This window comes from Calliphora vicina, chromosome 4, assembly GCF_958450345.1.
Source record: "Calliphora vicina chromosome 4, idCalVici1.1, whole genome shotgun sequence".
NCBI lineage: Eukaryota > Metazoa > Arthropoda > Insecta > Diptera > Calliphoridae > Calliphora > Calliphora vicina.
Genome location: NC_088783.1, coordinates 57748094 through 57760813, shown reverse-complemented (window position 1 = coordinate 57760813; position 12720 = coordinate 57748094). Strand labels below are relative to the sequence as shown.

Genomic DNA, 12720 nt, shown 5'->3' with positions numbered 1-12720 from the left:
AAAAATTATAAAAAACTTTTAGGTTTAAAAAAAAAATTAAATAACAAAATTTATAAAAACTTTTTTTGTTATATTTTATTTATTTTCACTTAATCACTTGTATTTTTTTTGGATTTGCAATTCTTAATAGATATTTTATTTATTTAAGAAACCTTTATTTTATTGAAACAATCACTCAATTACACTGAGAGAATTAGAGAGCATCATAAATCAATTAATAAATATTTTAGTTTGACTTTAATGAAAAGATACATTTTGAATGGAAAAGTTAAATAAAATTAATAAATTTAAGTTTAAATTAACAAAATTTATTCTTCTTTTTTATGAAAATCTTTTGAATTCTAGTTATTTTGATGGTTTTTTATTTCTTCCTTCAAATATTATTTTCCCAAAGTTCTAATTATTGTTTAATTTTTCATACTTCAGTTTGAGTTTAATTGCAAATTGTTGCTAGACACTTGACTCTTCATCATCATCATTCATTAAAAAAAAAAAACTAACACAACACACTTAAATTCATAAATAAACGCGTGTTTTTTTTGGAACATAAATAAATAAATTATTTGATAAGATAAAATTTTAGCAATTGAAATTGATTCCACAAAAACAAAGCATTACGTATCTAAAAGATATCAAACAACAAAAAAAAAACACAAAACTGTAACACTCATACGCCTTTTTTGAATTCGTTGGGTGGGAAATTATTTTGTTTCCCAAAATTTCAAATTTATTTCACACTTTTTGAGTTTAAAAAATTTTCTTAACACTCGTTCAATTTCAATTTCTTACACAATTTTCGTTTTGTTTTTTTTTTGGTTAAACTATGTTTAGTTTACCAGCGGCATAAAATTTTGTTTATTTCCATTAATGTTTGGTTTTTATTTTTTTCTTAATATTTTTTCCTTTAACTTTTCACATTAATTTTTATGTTAACACTTGGTTTGTTTTTTAGGATTTCAATAAATTTTCTGCAAAAAAAAAAAAATTGGAAACAAATTTTAAGGTTATGCAATTTATAGATACTTTTCGAGTATCTATACAAACTGATTTGAATCTTCAAAATGTTGATGGCTTAGTTTCTTTTAGTTCATAAATTTAGATATTAATGCATTTATAGATGTTTGCAAATTTTGCCAAATTTAAAATAGATTTTATTATCTGTTAATTTAAATAGAAAATCGTCTGTATAAAAATAATTTCTACAGAAAATATTCAGTATAATAGTGATATAATTCATTTTTGAAAAAAGTAGTAGAAATACTACCTTTTTACATTTTTTATATTTCGAAAATGCTTCAAATTATGCCACATGATGTTTAAGTATTAAAAACTGCTTAAAATTCTAAAATTTCACAGTTTTTAAAAAAGTAGTAGAAATACTACTTTTTTAAAATTTAACCAAAATCATTAGTTTTGTATGGTAAATCATATGTTTGATGATTATCATTAAAATTTTACAGTTTTTAAAAAAGTAGTAGAAATACTACTTTTTTAAAATTTAACCAAAATCATTAGTTTTGTATGGTAAATCATATGTTTGATGATTATCATTGAAATTCTTATATTTAAAATTATTTTTTTTAAATTTTAGTATCTTTTTTCATTGTTTATAAAAAGTAGTAAATTTTTTTCTTAGAGAAAATACTACTTTCTATAGAAAATCTTGTGCATAACATAGTTTCTAAAGTAATAAAACAGTATTTCCTACATAAAATCTTGTGTATAACAGTATTTAATAATAAAATTAAGAATTTTCTTTAGAAACTCTTCAGTAGAACAGTTAGTATAACAACATTTTCTATAGAAAATATTCAGTATAACAGTATTTTCTAAGAAAATCTTGCGTATAGTAGTATTTTGTAAAGAAAATCTTGTCCGTAATAGTATTTTCTACAGAAAATCTTCAATACAACAGTATTCCCTATAGAAAATCGTCAGTATAAGAATATATTTTATAGAAAATGTTCAGTATAACAGTAGTTTCTAAAGAAAATCTTCTATAAAAAATCTTCAGTACAAAATTATTTTCTATAGAAAATCGTCAATATAACAATATATTTTATAGAAAATATTCAATATAACAGTACTTTCTATAGAAAATCGTGTGTATAGCAGATTTTTTTATGGAAATTCGTGTGTATGACAGTATTTCCTATAGAACATTTTGTGTTTAACCGTAGTTTCTATAGAAACTCTTTTGTATAACAGAATTTTCTGTAGAGATGCTTTTATTTTCTATAAAAAAAAATCATATTTCTCCCTATCCTATCGCATCCTTAAAAAACAGAGTAAAACTTCTATTTCAAGTTTTGTATAGATAGCTGCTCATCTTTTTTTTAACATACACAGACTGCGAAGCTATTTGCTTGTCTGCAGATACACAACCCTCAGATTGATAACCCAACACACTAACGTTTAGTATAACGGGGTTGCCTAAAATCTAATCAATACTGATCTACACAAGGGTGTTTCAAAATTTACGCAAGATTTAATTTGTGACACTCAAAAAAAAATCAGTTTGACTGCTGACAGTTTATGGTTGGTGAAACATATTTCAAAAATAATGAAAATTTGGCGGTTACAGTTCTACCAAAATCATCCTATGAAGCACATTTTTACCTTTATGACTAAGTTGACCTTCAAAATAGGCACATTTATGATTGTCCACATTGAATCACTGTTTGGTGCGGATTTTGGGCTAAAGGCACTAGTATATGATAATTCTTTGAAAATTAGACAGGTCAAGAAGTGACTGTTAATGGTGCTCGATATCGGGACATAATAACAGAGTTCCTTGTGTCTAAGTTGGATGATATTGATATGCAATTGCAACAAGTATGTCCCATATAACCTGTGAAACAATTCAATTACTGCTTGAGACATTTTCTATTCGTGTACTCTCTCGCTTCAGTAATCATTTTAAGGGAATATTTTTAAATAAACGGTTTATTTTATCCAGGCCACCATTATGCATGCACTGAAGGAGGAAATTCAATAATGCACCAATGAAATTCTGCCACATTTATGCAAAATTCTGATGGAGAATTTTAACAAAAGAGTGAGTATTTGCCAACGAGGTGATTTTCTTGATTGTGTATTTGATACATAACTCTCTCCTTTGGACTTTGTGATTCAAAAAAAAATAACAATCTAAAGAAGTTTAATTCTATTTGATTAAAAACTTGGGAAAATTATGTGACAACCATTATTAAAAATTCGATTCCGTTGGTACTATTTCATTCATTTCGTTTTAGCTTCTCAAATTCAATATATTCAATCACAAATTAATCAGATATGAGTCTGCTGGTTTCAGTAATATGACAATAGAAAACAAACAAAAGGTTGTGATTTAGAAAGAGGTACAAATATTGAAAATTGTATTTCTTCTCTCGCTCTGCGAACCACAACCATTGTAAAGTGGTTGTAGAACGTCAAAATAAACATACGGTTCGATATTACTTTTTTGACAACTGTCATTTGTTGCATATCCGTAATAATATGTGTATTCAATTTTGTAAATTCCAGAAAAAGTACATTTTGTTAAAAATTGTCAAATATACACAGAGAAAACAGATTCGTGATAGCAACCGAATTTGTTGCCAATCGAATGATTCGGTTGCACACATAGGATTTTTCGGTTCTATCAACAGAAAGTCAGTTGACAAAGATGAATTTCGGGTGAAGCAACCAAACTTTTGTTACCCCTTCCAAAATTTTGTAGTCACAACTGTAAAATTCGGTCACTAAGTTAGAATCATTCGATTGGCAACGAATTCGGTTGCTATCACGAATCTGTTTTCTCTGTGTATTGTTTGAAATTTTAAAAACTATAACATGTTTTGTACTCTTCTCAAAATTCGACTGCGAATGACGAATAATATTAATATCAGCTGTGCATACTTGTTTACCATCCATATGTTGTTGGAACATTCAGGGCATATCTTTGAAGTCTGGATAATTTTTGAGCAAACTAATGTATTTAGTTGTAAAAACCTTAGATAGACTGCCGATATTTATGTTTCGTACTTTGTAATAATATTCTGAATTCGCAAAAGTTATTATTGGAAAATATGCTTCAAAAATATCAAAATATTACCTAAGATTTAAAAAATATTCACTTAAATTTTAGCGCAGAAACATAAAATAATTAAGTATGGATAGCTCAATGCTCATAAAATATACATCTGAAGTCCCAGCAGTTAGGAGGCTCTTTAAATTATAGTAATTCATAAATAGTTAAAGTTTTAAAATTATAATTGTTCTTCTGAGAAAACGTTGGATATATTAATGCTAATATCTTGGAATTAATACTTGTTTAATCATGCGACTTGCCTTTTTTTTGATACAACTAATGAATTTAAAAAAAAACTCTAAATTTTTTTGAAGCAACATGTTTTGAAAGGATCATTTTCAATTGCCAATTTCTGGACTTCGATAGAAGTTAGTAAACAACATTTTATGTTATTTCTATAACAACAACGCCAAAAAGGTTTGCCGAGACAATTGATCAATTCACAAGGTCTATTATCATGTCATATTGTGATAATGTCCTAATATTTCACAATGGTTTTTATTGCTTTTCAAGCAAAAAATGTCCTAAAATAATACTACTATGTATGCTATGTTTATTGTGTTATCGTAACCAACCAGCAGAGACCTGCGCCGAATGCCTAAGAGTCGGTTAAGCCGAGCCGCCGAGTCGAGATATATTAGGACATTATGACAATATGACTGATAAGAGACCTTGTGAATTGACTAAATATATTGCCCATTGACGACTAAGAAAGAGTATTATTTTTGAAGTAAAATATAAAAAAATACGCCCTAACAAATCGATGCTATTTTATAGCAAAGATGTGATTGAGATAGATAATTAGTCTACATTATATTGGCACGTTCTAGAAAAAAAACATGAATTTAATGAAAATTCTGCCAAATGATTTAATTATGTATTTACTCCGGCGTGTTTTGGTCATAAATAGTTTTCAAACATGACGCAATACCTTTCGCCATTCTGTATGTCAGTATTTTTAAACGTATTAATAGTTTTTGCAACTCATGTACGGTTATCGAGTTATAGCTCATTTAGTTTTCCGTTTAATATGTATTTCTAAACTAAACTGATCATACTATATGCAAAATACATATTTGTGTGACCTTTGACCTCCAATATCTCGAGTAGCGGACCCGTAGTTTATGTTGACTTTTATCACCTTATTCCGAAGATAACGAAACATTTTTTTGTCTGGACTATCTAGGGAGAATAAGGATTTAAAATAATGATTTTTAATCCAAAAAAAATACTTCCTTTTCACTATTACGTCTGAAAGTTTTCAATCCATGTAGTAAATAAAGTGATTTAAATTAAATTTTTTCTTGAATTCACTTTTGGAAATTGAAGAAATTTAAAAAAAAAACATTAAGTAAAAGAGCAAAAACATTTTTCTTTTAAAATTTCAATAATTTATATTGTTGAGTGATTTTCGGAAGTGGGCCTTATATGGGAGCTATGACCAATTATGGACCGATCACTATGAAATTTGGTCATGTGATTTATGTCTATTAACTGTGTTGAATTTTGTGTGTATACCAACATTTTTAAGCGATTTATGCACGTTAAAGTGATTTTCGGAAGCGGGTCTATATGGGAGCTATGACTAATTATGGACCGATCGTAACAATTGTGGACCGAGTGCAATTTCTGGAGATATATATATAAATTAAACATTTATGACCGATAAAGCTCAATTTCGGAAGGACATTTGTATGGGGACTAGGCGAAATAATGGACCGAATTCAGCCAGTTTCGATAGGCTTGGTCCTTGGGCCCAAAAAAAATAATATGTACGAAATATCTTCAAAATTGCGACCTGTATTCTGCGCACAAGGTTTACATGGACAGTCAGCCAGCCGACCACCCAGCCAGACGGACAGACGGACATCGTTTAATCGACTCAGAAAGTGATTCTAAGTCAATCGGTATACTTTAAGGTGGGTGTTAGACTAATATTACTACATAGAAGGAATATGTCACTGTGAAATCTATCAATCCCTTCAAGAATGACTATAGATCAGATGTATTGTTTATGTGAACTTATATGGACATATTTCCTCTTTTTAAGGTCAAACGTACAAAATAAAACGATTAAGACCAGATCAACAGTTATAATGATTGTTTTAAAGACGCAAATGCTCACAAAAAATTTTGCGTGTCTTTAGACTCAAGATCACAAGATCAAATGAAGTTTCACTTCAGATTTTCCTTTCTCACTAATATTTTAATGACTAAAGGATTTATTTTTTTTAAAATAAAATCTTTATTATACCCACCATCAAAAAAGATGGGGAATAATTATTTTGTCGTTTTGTTTGTATATATATTCTGGGTCATCATAAGATTGTCAGACGATCTGCCTATGTCTGTTGAAAATACTATAAGGCTCAAACGAAAGGAGATAGCTGGCTGAAATTTTACAAATACTCTTTGTTTTTTTGGTATTGAAAATGATTAATTTCGGTCCATGATTTCACCTAGCCCCCATGCAATTGTTCCCCGGAATATGGTTGATTATGCGGCCATCCTGATAAAAATTTTGCACAAATTATTTTCGAAGTATGTACTCTGAAATAATGGCGAAAATCGGGCAACATTTGTCCCTAGTCCCCATACATGGTCCCCCTCAGAAAATGACATGAACTTATAATAATCAATATCATGATGAAATTGGACATAAACAAGTACAGCACACTCTTATATGTTTTTTTGTAAATTAAGAGATTTTTTGCTGGGATCAGTAGTCAATGTATGACCCCTACTCATGTAATGCTTTGTTTTGGAACTGGGACAGTTTATGGGAGGGATAAGAGTTTGAGGACATTTGATTTGAATTTTTCTACATTGAATGTGACAGGATAGATTTCTACAGGAAGTTTATTCGTACGGCTACGGCTAAAGAACGAGTTACCCCTTTGATGGGTTGCGCGATCCAATATGAAGTCGATCAGGAATGAATTAGCCTTGTACCTAAGTACTCTGAAATTATACTGTAAAGTATGAGGAAAATCGGTCAACATTTTTCTATAGTCCCCATACATGGCCCCCCTCGGAAAATGACTTGAACATTATAATAATCAATATCATGATGAAATTGGGCACAAACAAGTTTTAAGTACAGCACAGCCGAATGTAACACCCTTACTTGTTATTAAATTAAGAGATTATTTGCTGGGACCAAATGACCCCTACTCATGCAATGCTTTGTTTTGGAACTGGGACAGTTTATAGGAGGGATAAGAGTTTGAAAATATATGATTTGAATTTGTCTACATTGAATGTGACAGGATAAATTTCTACAGGAAGTTTATTCCACATACAGGCGGTACGGCTAAAGAACGAGTTAACCCTTTGATGGGTTGCGCGATCCAATATCCAGTCCATCAGGAATGAATTAGCCTTGTTGAAGAAAGTGTATTGTCTAATAGTGAATAAGCATTACTTTGTAGTATCGATATAACAGTGAAGCACAACCCACATTGAGAAGATGATCTAGTGAATCAATAAATTTGGATACCCTACTGTCAACGATAAGCACATTCGCCGTCTCCTGTACGTGGTGGAGTAGAGTAATTCCAAAATAGACTACGAAGCAATCGCCTCAAGATATGCGAATGATTAAAGTAATGAATGCACTTTACTAAATTTTTGGATGTTTCAAAGGTGAAAAAAAGGTTATGAAGATAAATTTTTTTGGAGATGTAGAAAAATGTTGGAGAAGGCGGCACTCAATATAAAAAAAAATATTTTTTTTAACTTTGCAACCTTAAATAGTGTTTTAAAACTTTTTTTTAAAATGAATTTAAAATCATTAGAACAAAAATCATTTAAATAAGACAGTTATACTTATGTCTATTTCAAAGCTTTCCAACAAATTTTGAAGATTCAAACTCTTTTTTCATTAAATAAAAAAATATTTCACTTTTTTATTTATTTATTTTTTTAATAATTTAATTTTATTATTTTTTGTTTTGTTGTATTTTTTTATTATCTTACATCCATCACTTGTTTTATTGGTTTGACAATGAAAACGTATGTACGTTCAAGAAAAAAAAAACGCGCGCGCAAAATTTTTCGTCACTTCACTCTTTGTTTACAAAAAAACAAAAAAAAATAATAAAAAATCCACAACAATTTTAGCTTTCATAAACTTTATTTTAGTTGTGTAATAAAATTTTTTTTTACATATTTTCTTGTATTTTTTAATAATTTTAAAACAATTTTTTTTTACATTTATTTCTGTTTTTTTCTTAATAATTTCTGTTTAGCGTCGGCATAATTTTTATGTCACACTCAATATAATTTTTGTTGTTGTTGTTTGTATTATCTAAACGGTTTTATCGGCCGTATCAAGTACATCACAATCACTCACGTTGATTTTTGTTTGTTTTTTTTTTCTTCTTTTTTTCTACTGTAAATAATGAATTTTATTCAGAATTTAAGAAAAAAATTCTTAATTTTTTTTGTGTAAAAATCATCTTTTTCTATGTTTAGATTTTTTTATTTAAAATAGACATAGACCTTGTTGTTGTTATTTATTATGTGCTTTTTGTTGTTTCTTTGAGATTTATAATTTTTTTTTTCTTTTTAGTACGAAAACTGAAAAACAAAACAAAAACGCGACGGCATTAACGACGACGGCATAAACAAAACTGCCAACTTTAAATTGGCTCAAATCGTGCACAAGCGAAAAATCTCTTCTAACTGAAAAAATATTGTGTGTGTGCTTTTGTTAGTGTGGTTTTTGTTATTATTGTTGTTGTTGCTATTGCTGCTGTTTTGTTTTCTGTTCGTACGTATACAAAACACAGCAAAACAAAAAAAAACATCTACAATATGGTTTTTGCTATTGTTGTACTCGTATTATATTGTTGTATTGTTGTGTATTAATTTTGTTTTTTTTTGTTTTTGTATGTGAAAAAGAGTGTTTGGGAGTTTGTGTGTTTTTTGCTAATATTTCTTTTATTATTGTTGTAGTTGCCGTTGTTGCTGCTGTTGATGTTGTGAACGAGCAACAGCAACACAGAAACAGAAACAAACCAAGTCAGCAACAACAACTACAACAACAATAACAACAGCAGCAACAACAGAAATATAAATAAAATGCCCGCACACGAACGAATGATTACGAATTGAACTTAAAATGGCAAGAAGAAGAATCGTTTGCTTATTTTTTTCTTCTTGCTCGTGTTCTCTCTAGTGTTTCGTTCGGTTTCAGAGAAAAAACGTGTGTATGAAATGGAGGTGTCTGTGTGTGTGTGAGGGTCTAAGATAGAATCATGCCTAAACAGAGATGGAAAAATTAATTTCTTGTGTGATACCAAACAGGGCTGCAAAATCAAAATAATGTTTCAATCTTAATTTTAAAAACTCTGTACATACATATGTGTGTATGTAAAACTCCAAACCCACTTCCATCAGCGTCTAATTAACGGAGACCTATACTGTCATATACCAATAGATTCGTATTGAAGTGTTCTTACATTTCAGGAGTTTTATTTTTCTCGTCATAAAATAAAACTCATTTGAGGAGTTTTATTTTTCCCCTCATTTCTCATTTCGTTTTTTTCAGTATCTTTCTTTATTTAAAATCCCACTTGTTTTTATTTTAATGACGATTTTTTCAATTGCAATGCAAGGTGCTTTGCAAATTGTATTGATCTGACAAACGGCAAGCTTTAAATGTCAATATATATATTTTCTGACGGAAAATAATAAAACTCCTCAAATCAGTTTTATTTTATGACGGCAAATTAAAACTCCATTTTCACAGTTCCATTCGAACTTTAAAACTTTTCAATATGGACTTTCAAATAAATAGCAAAAGATCTGAAGGTCGTCGTCACACTTTTTCAAAAGGTATTAAACAGTATAAGGAAGACTTGAACATTGAAAGAAATCCTGGATCAAGAAGAAAAAACGTCTAACAGATATTAGTAAGGAAAAAGAAGTCGAACTCTTTCGAAGAGCAGCGAACAATTCAAAAAAGATCTAGATCGCAATGCGGTTAAGAACTTAGAAGCAAAAGAACGAACGAAAAAATGTAGGTCAACTTTTATTAAAAAAAATACACCTGTTGTGTGATGGACGAAGGAACTTATGTAGACTTTCCACAACTTCCGGGTCTAGATTTTTATCTGGCTGATGGACGAGGTAATCTTCAAGAACAATACCGGACAAAAAGACAAACAAAATTCCCCTAATAGTTTCTTGAGTGGCAATCCATTTGCAGTTGTGGCAAAAGAAGCCAATCAGTTGGTACATTAGGCACGATAAACACCGATATATATTCAGTTATAGAACCAAGAACTAGTCAAGGAGCACTTACTCATTTTCGAGACATAGGAACATAGAATTTCCTCTAATAGAAATAAAATCAATGAGTCAAAGTCGTACCATTTCCTTGCAATCAATTAACTAGGCATTTTGGAACGATAAGCCTACGACATAACAGAGCTAGTTGCAGAGAAGATGATTTTATCTTATCACCGGCTATAATATAGAGTTACAAGCTTGAAATACTGTTTTCATTCGAACCAAATCATTCGGGGATTTTCTGAAATGAAGTAGAATTTCTACAAATGCCAAATCAAATCCACGAAATCTGTACTTTGAAAACAATTTTGGTAGGTTCACAGAAGACGATTCGAAAACTTACTTAGATTCATTATTACTCCTTGGAACAAGATCTCACTGTTAATCCAATTTGTCACCGATTTTCCATATAATTCACATACAACTAGTCTGACCTCCGATCAGGTTTTCGTTACTTAAGATATTTGATATATGATGATTACTCGATTTTCCATTTTGTTGGCTAAAAGTGAGCGGAGCGTGAGGACCCCGACAATATGCTGGTTATAAATGGGACAAAATATTAAGCCTGTTGCTTTATCTCAACATCAGTTGTGACAGAACGACTGCAGTTTTATGGGGCGATGGGCGATATACAAGTATGACACCGCGGAATTGATAGTGTTTCAATGAATGTCGTTCGCAGCTACTTTGTTATCGAGGTAGAGATTCTTTTCAAAGAAAACACTTTACAAAGTATAAAAGACATTTTATTTACTTTCCATTATTCCAATGAAGTTGTTCTTTTCAGGGAAACTACACGATTTTGAACAACATCGTTAACAATCCTCGTAGTATTTAGTAAGTTAACCTTTAATTTTAAAGTAATAGAGCAGCTACAGAAGACGACAAATGCCAGTATAAGGTATTTTATAATCCCAAACTAATTTCATTGTTTGGCAGTTATCTCTGTAGAGGACAATACTTCAAAATGTTGTATAGCATGGATATGACTCAAGTAGAATCAATTAGACTTCGCTTGATAATAATATCAAAGCAACAGGTGCAGAGAATTCATTCGGTTTAAATCATTGAAAACCTTCCAAATTTCAAAACCTATCCAACGCAATACGTTGGATACACTCATATACCTACTTCAAGTGGATTTAATGAGAAAATATAGTGCATTAAAACCATGCGATCATTGCAAGCTTCAGGACAGTGAACGTTTTAGATCACATATACATTTTAGTCACTAAATTCTTGTGATGAGAAGAGATATACTTAATACAATGCTGGTCGTTACACGATCATGCGATCTATAGGTAGTATCAGTATATAATGTAGACTTTCGAATTACTGTATCACTCCTGGCAAACCTGCAATATTAATTCCTGTAATAAAACCGTATTAAAATATCCATTACCGTGAAATTAAACGGATCTTGACAGCTACTACTCCTCCTCAAATGCAGAATATTTAAACATCAGTATTGTTTTGGTTTCTTATCAAAAGAATACTTCGACAAATGTTAGCGCACATGAGCGCTTAAACTAAAACTACCTTAAACATTTCGGGACTACTGGGATAGATAATACGTTCCAGCAATTTTCAAACTTTCGTATTTTCTTTATTTTCAATACAATTTCATATCTAACCCTAACCATGTTAAGGAGTTCATTATAAAATTTGAATAAAATCATAACGGTACATGTCAGCGTATTCATGCAGCTTGACAATGAATTTCTCAATATTGTTGAAATTTGAGCAGTTTGGAAGACGGCCGCACAGTGGTATAGAAAACAAAATAGAGGGAAATAAATCTGTAACTTCTAAACGCTTAGTCCAATTTGAATGAAATTTTACATGCGCAAAGAGGAAGTCTTGTCGAGTTTAAGTTTTGAGTTTGGACCTCATGGACCCGGCCAGGGGACCCCAAATTATGTCACCTAGGGTATGTTAAGTTCTTAAAACGATTTTATTTCTTCGTTTGGATTCCGATTTCAAAAAAAATCAATTATCTCTTATAGTTTAGCCACCTTACTCCAGTTTTTTGATATCAGAGGTTGCAAATATTTCCCAATTTCTCCATTTTTATTTTATTTATTTTTTTATTCAGTAGTTATTTTATTTGACGGTGTACGTATCGAATGAGGGTCGACTATAATGGTGGCGAGAATGAAGAGCAGATCATGTAAAACATCTTTTATGGCTATCTAACTTTAGCAAGAAGTAGACTATGCGTTTTGAGATCCTCGAAATCAAACATTGATTTGATTTAGGAGCTCGAACTGATGCTGGTTAGGGTATTCTTGCCTTAGGAAGAAGATTATGCATTTTGAGATTCTCTTTCCTCGATAACAAACATTGAT

General features: G+C 30.3%; 1 long non-coding RNA gene across 1 annotated transcript; it reads right to left on the bottom strand.

Moving 5' to 3' along the window:
• Positions 1 to 903: 903 nt before the first annotated feature.
• LOC135957587 (uncharacterized) lies at positions 904 to 9079 on the bottom strand. The gene is made up of 2 exons (XR_010576410.1): positions 8051 to 9079; positions 904 to 968 (listed from the first exon to the last, which is right to left on the bottom strand). It is a non-coding gene; the product is annotated as an uncharacterized LOC135957587 (long non-coding RNA).
• Between the last annotated feature and the right edge of the window lie 3641 nt (positions 9080 to 12720).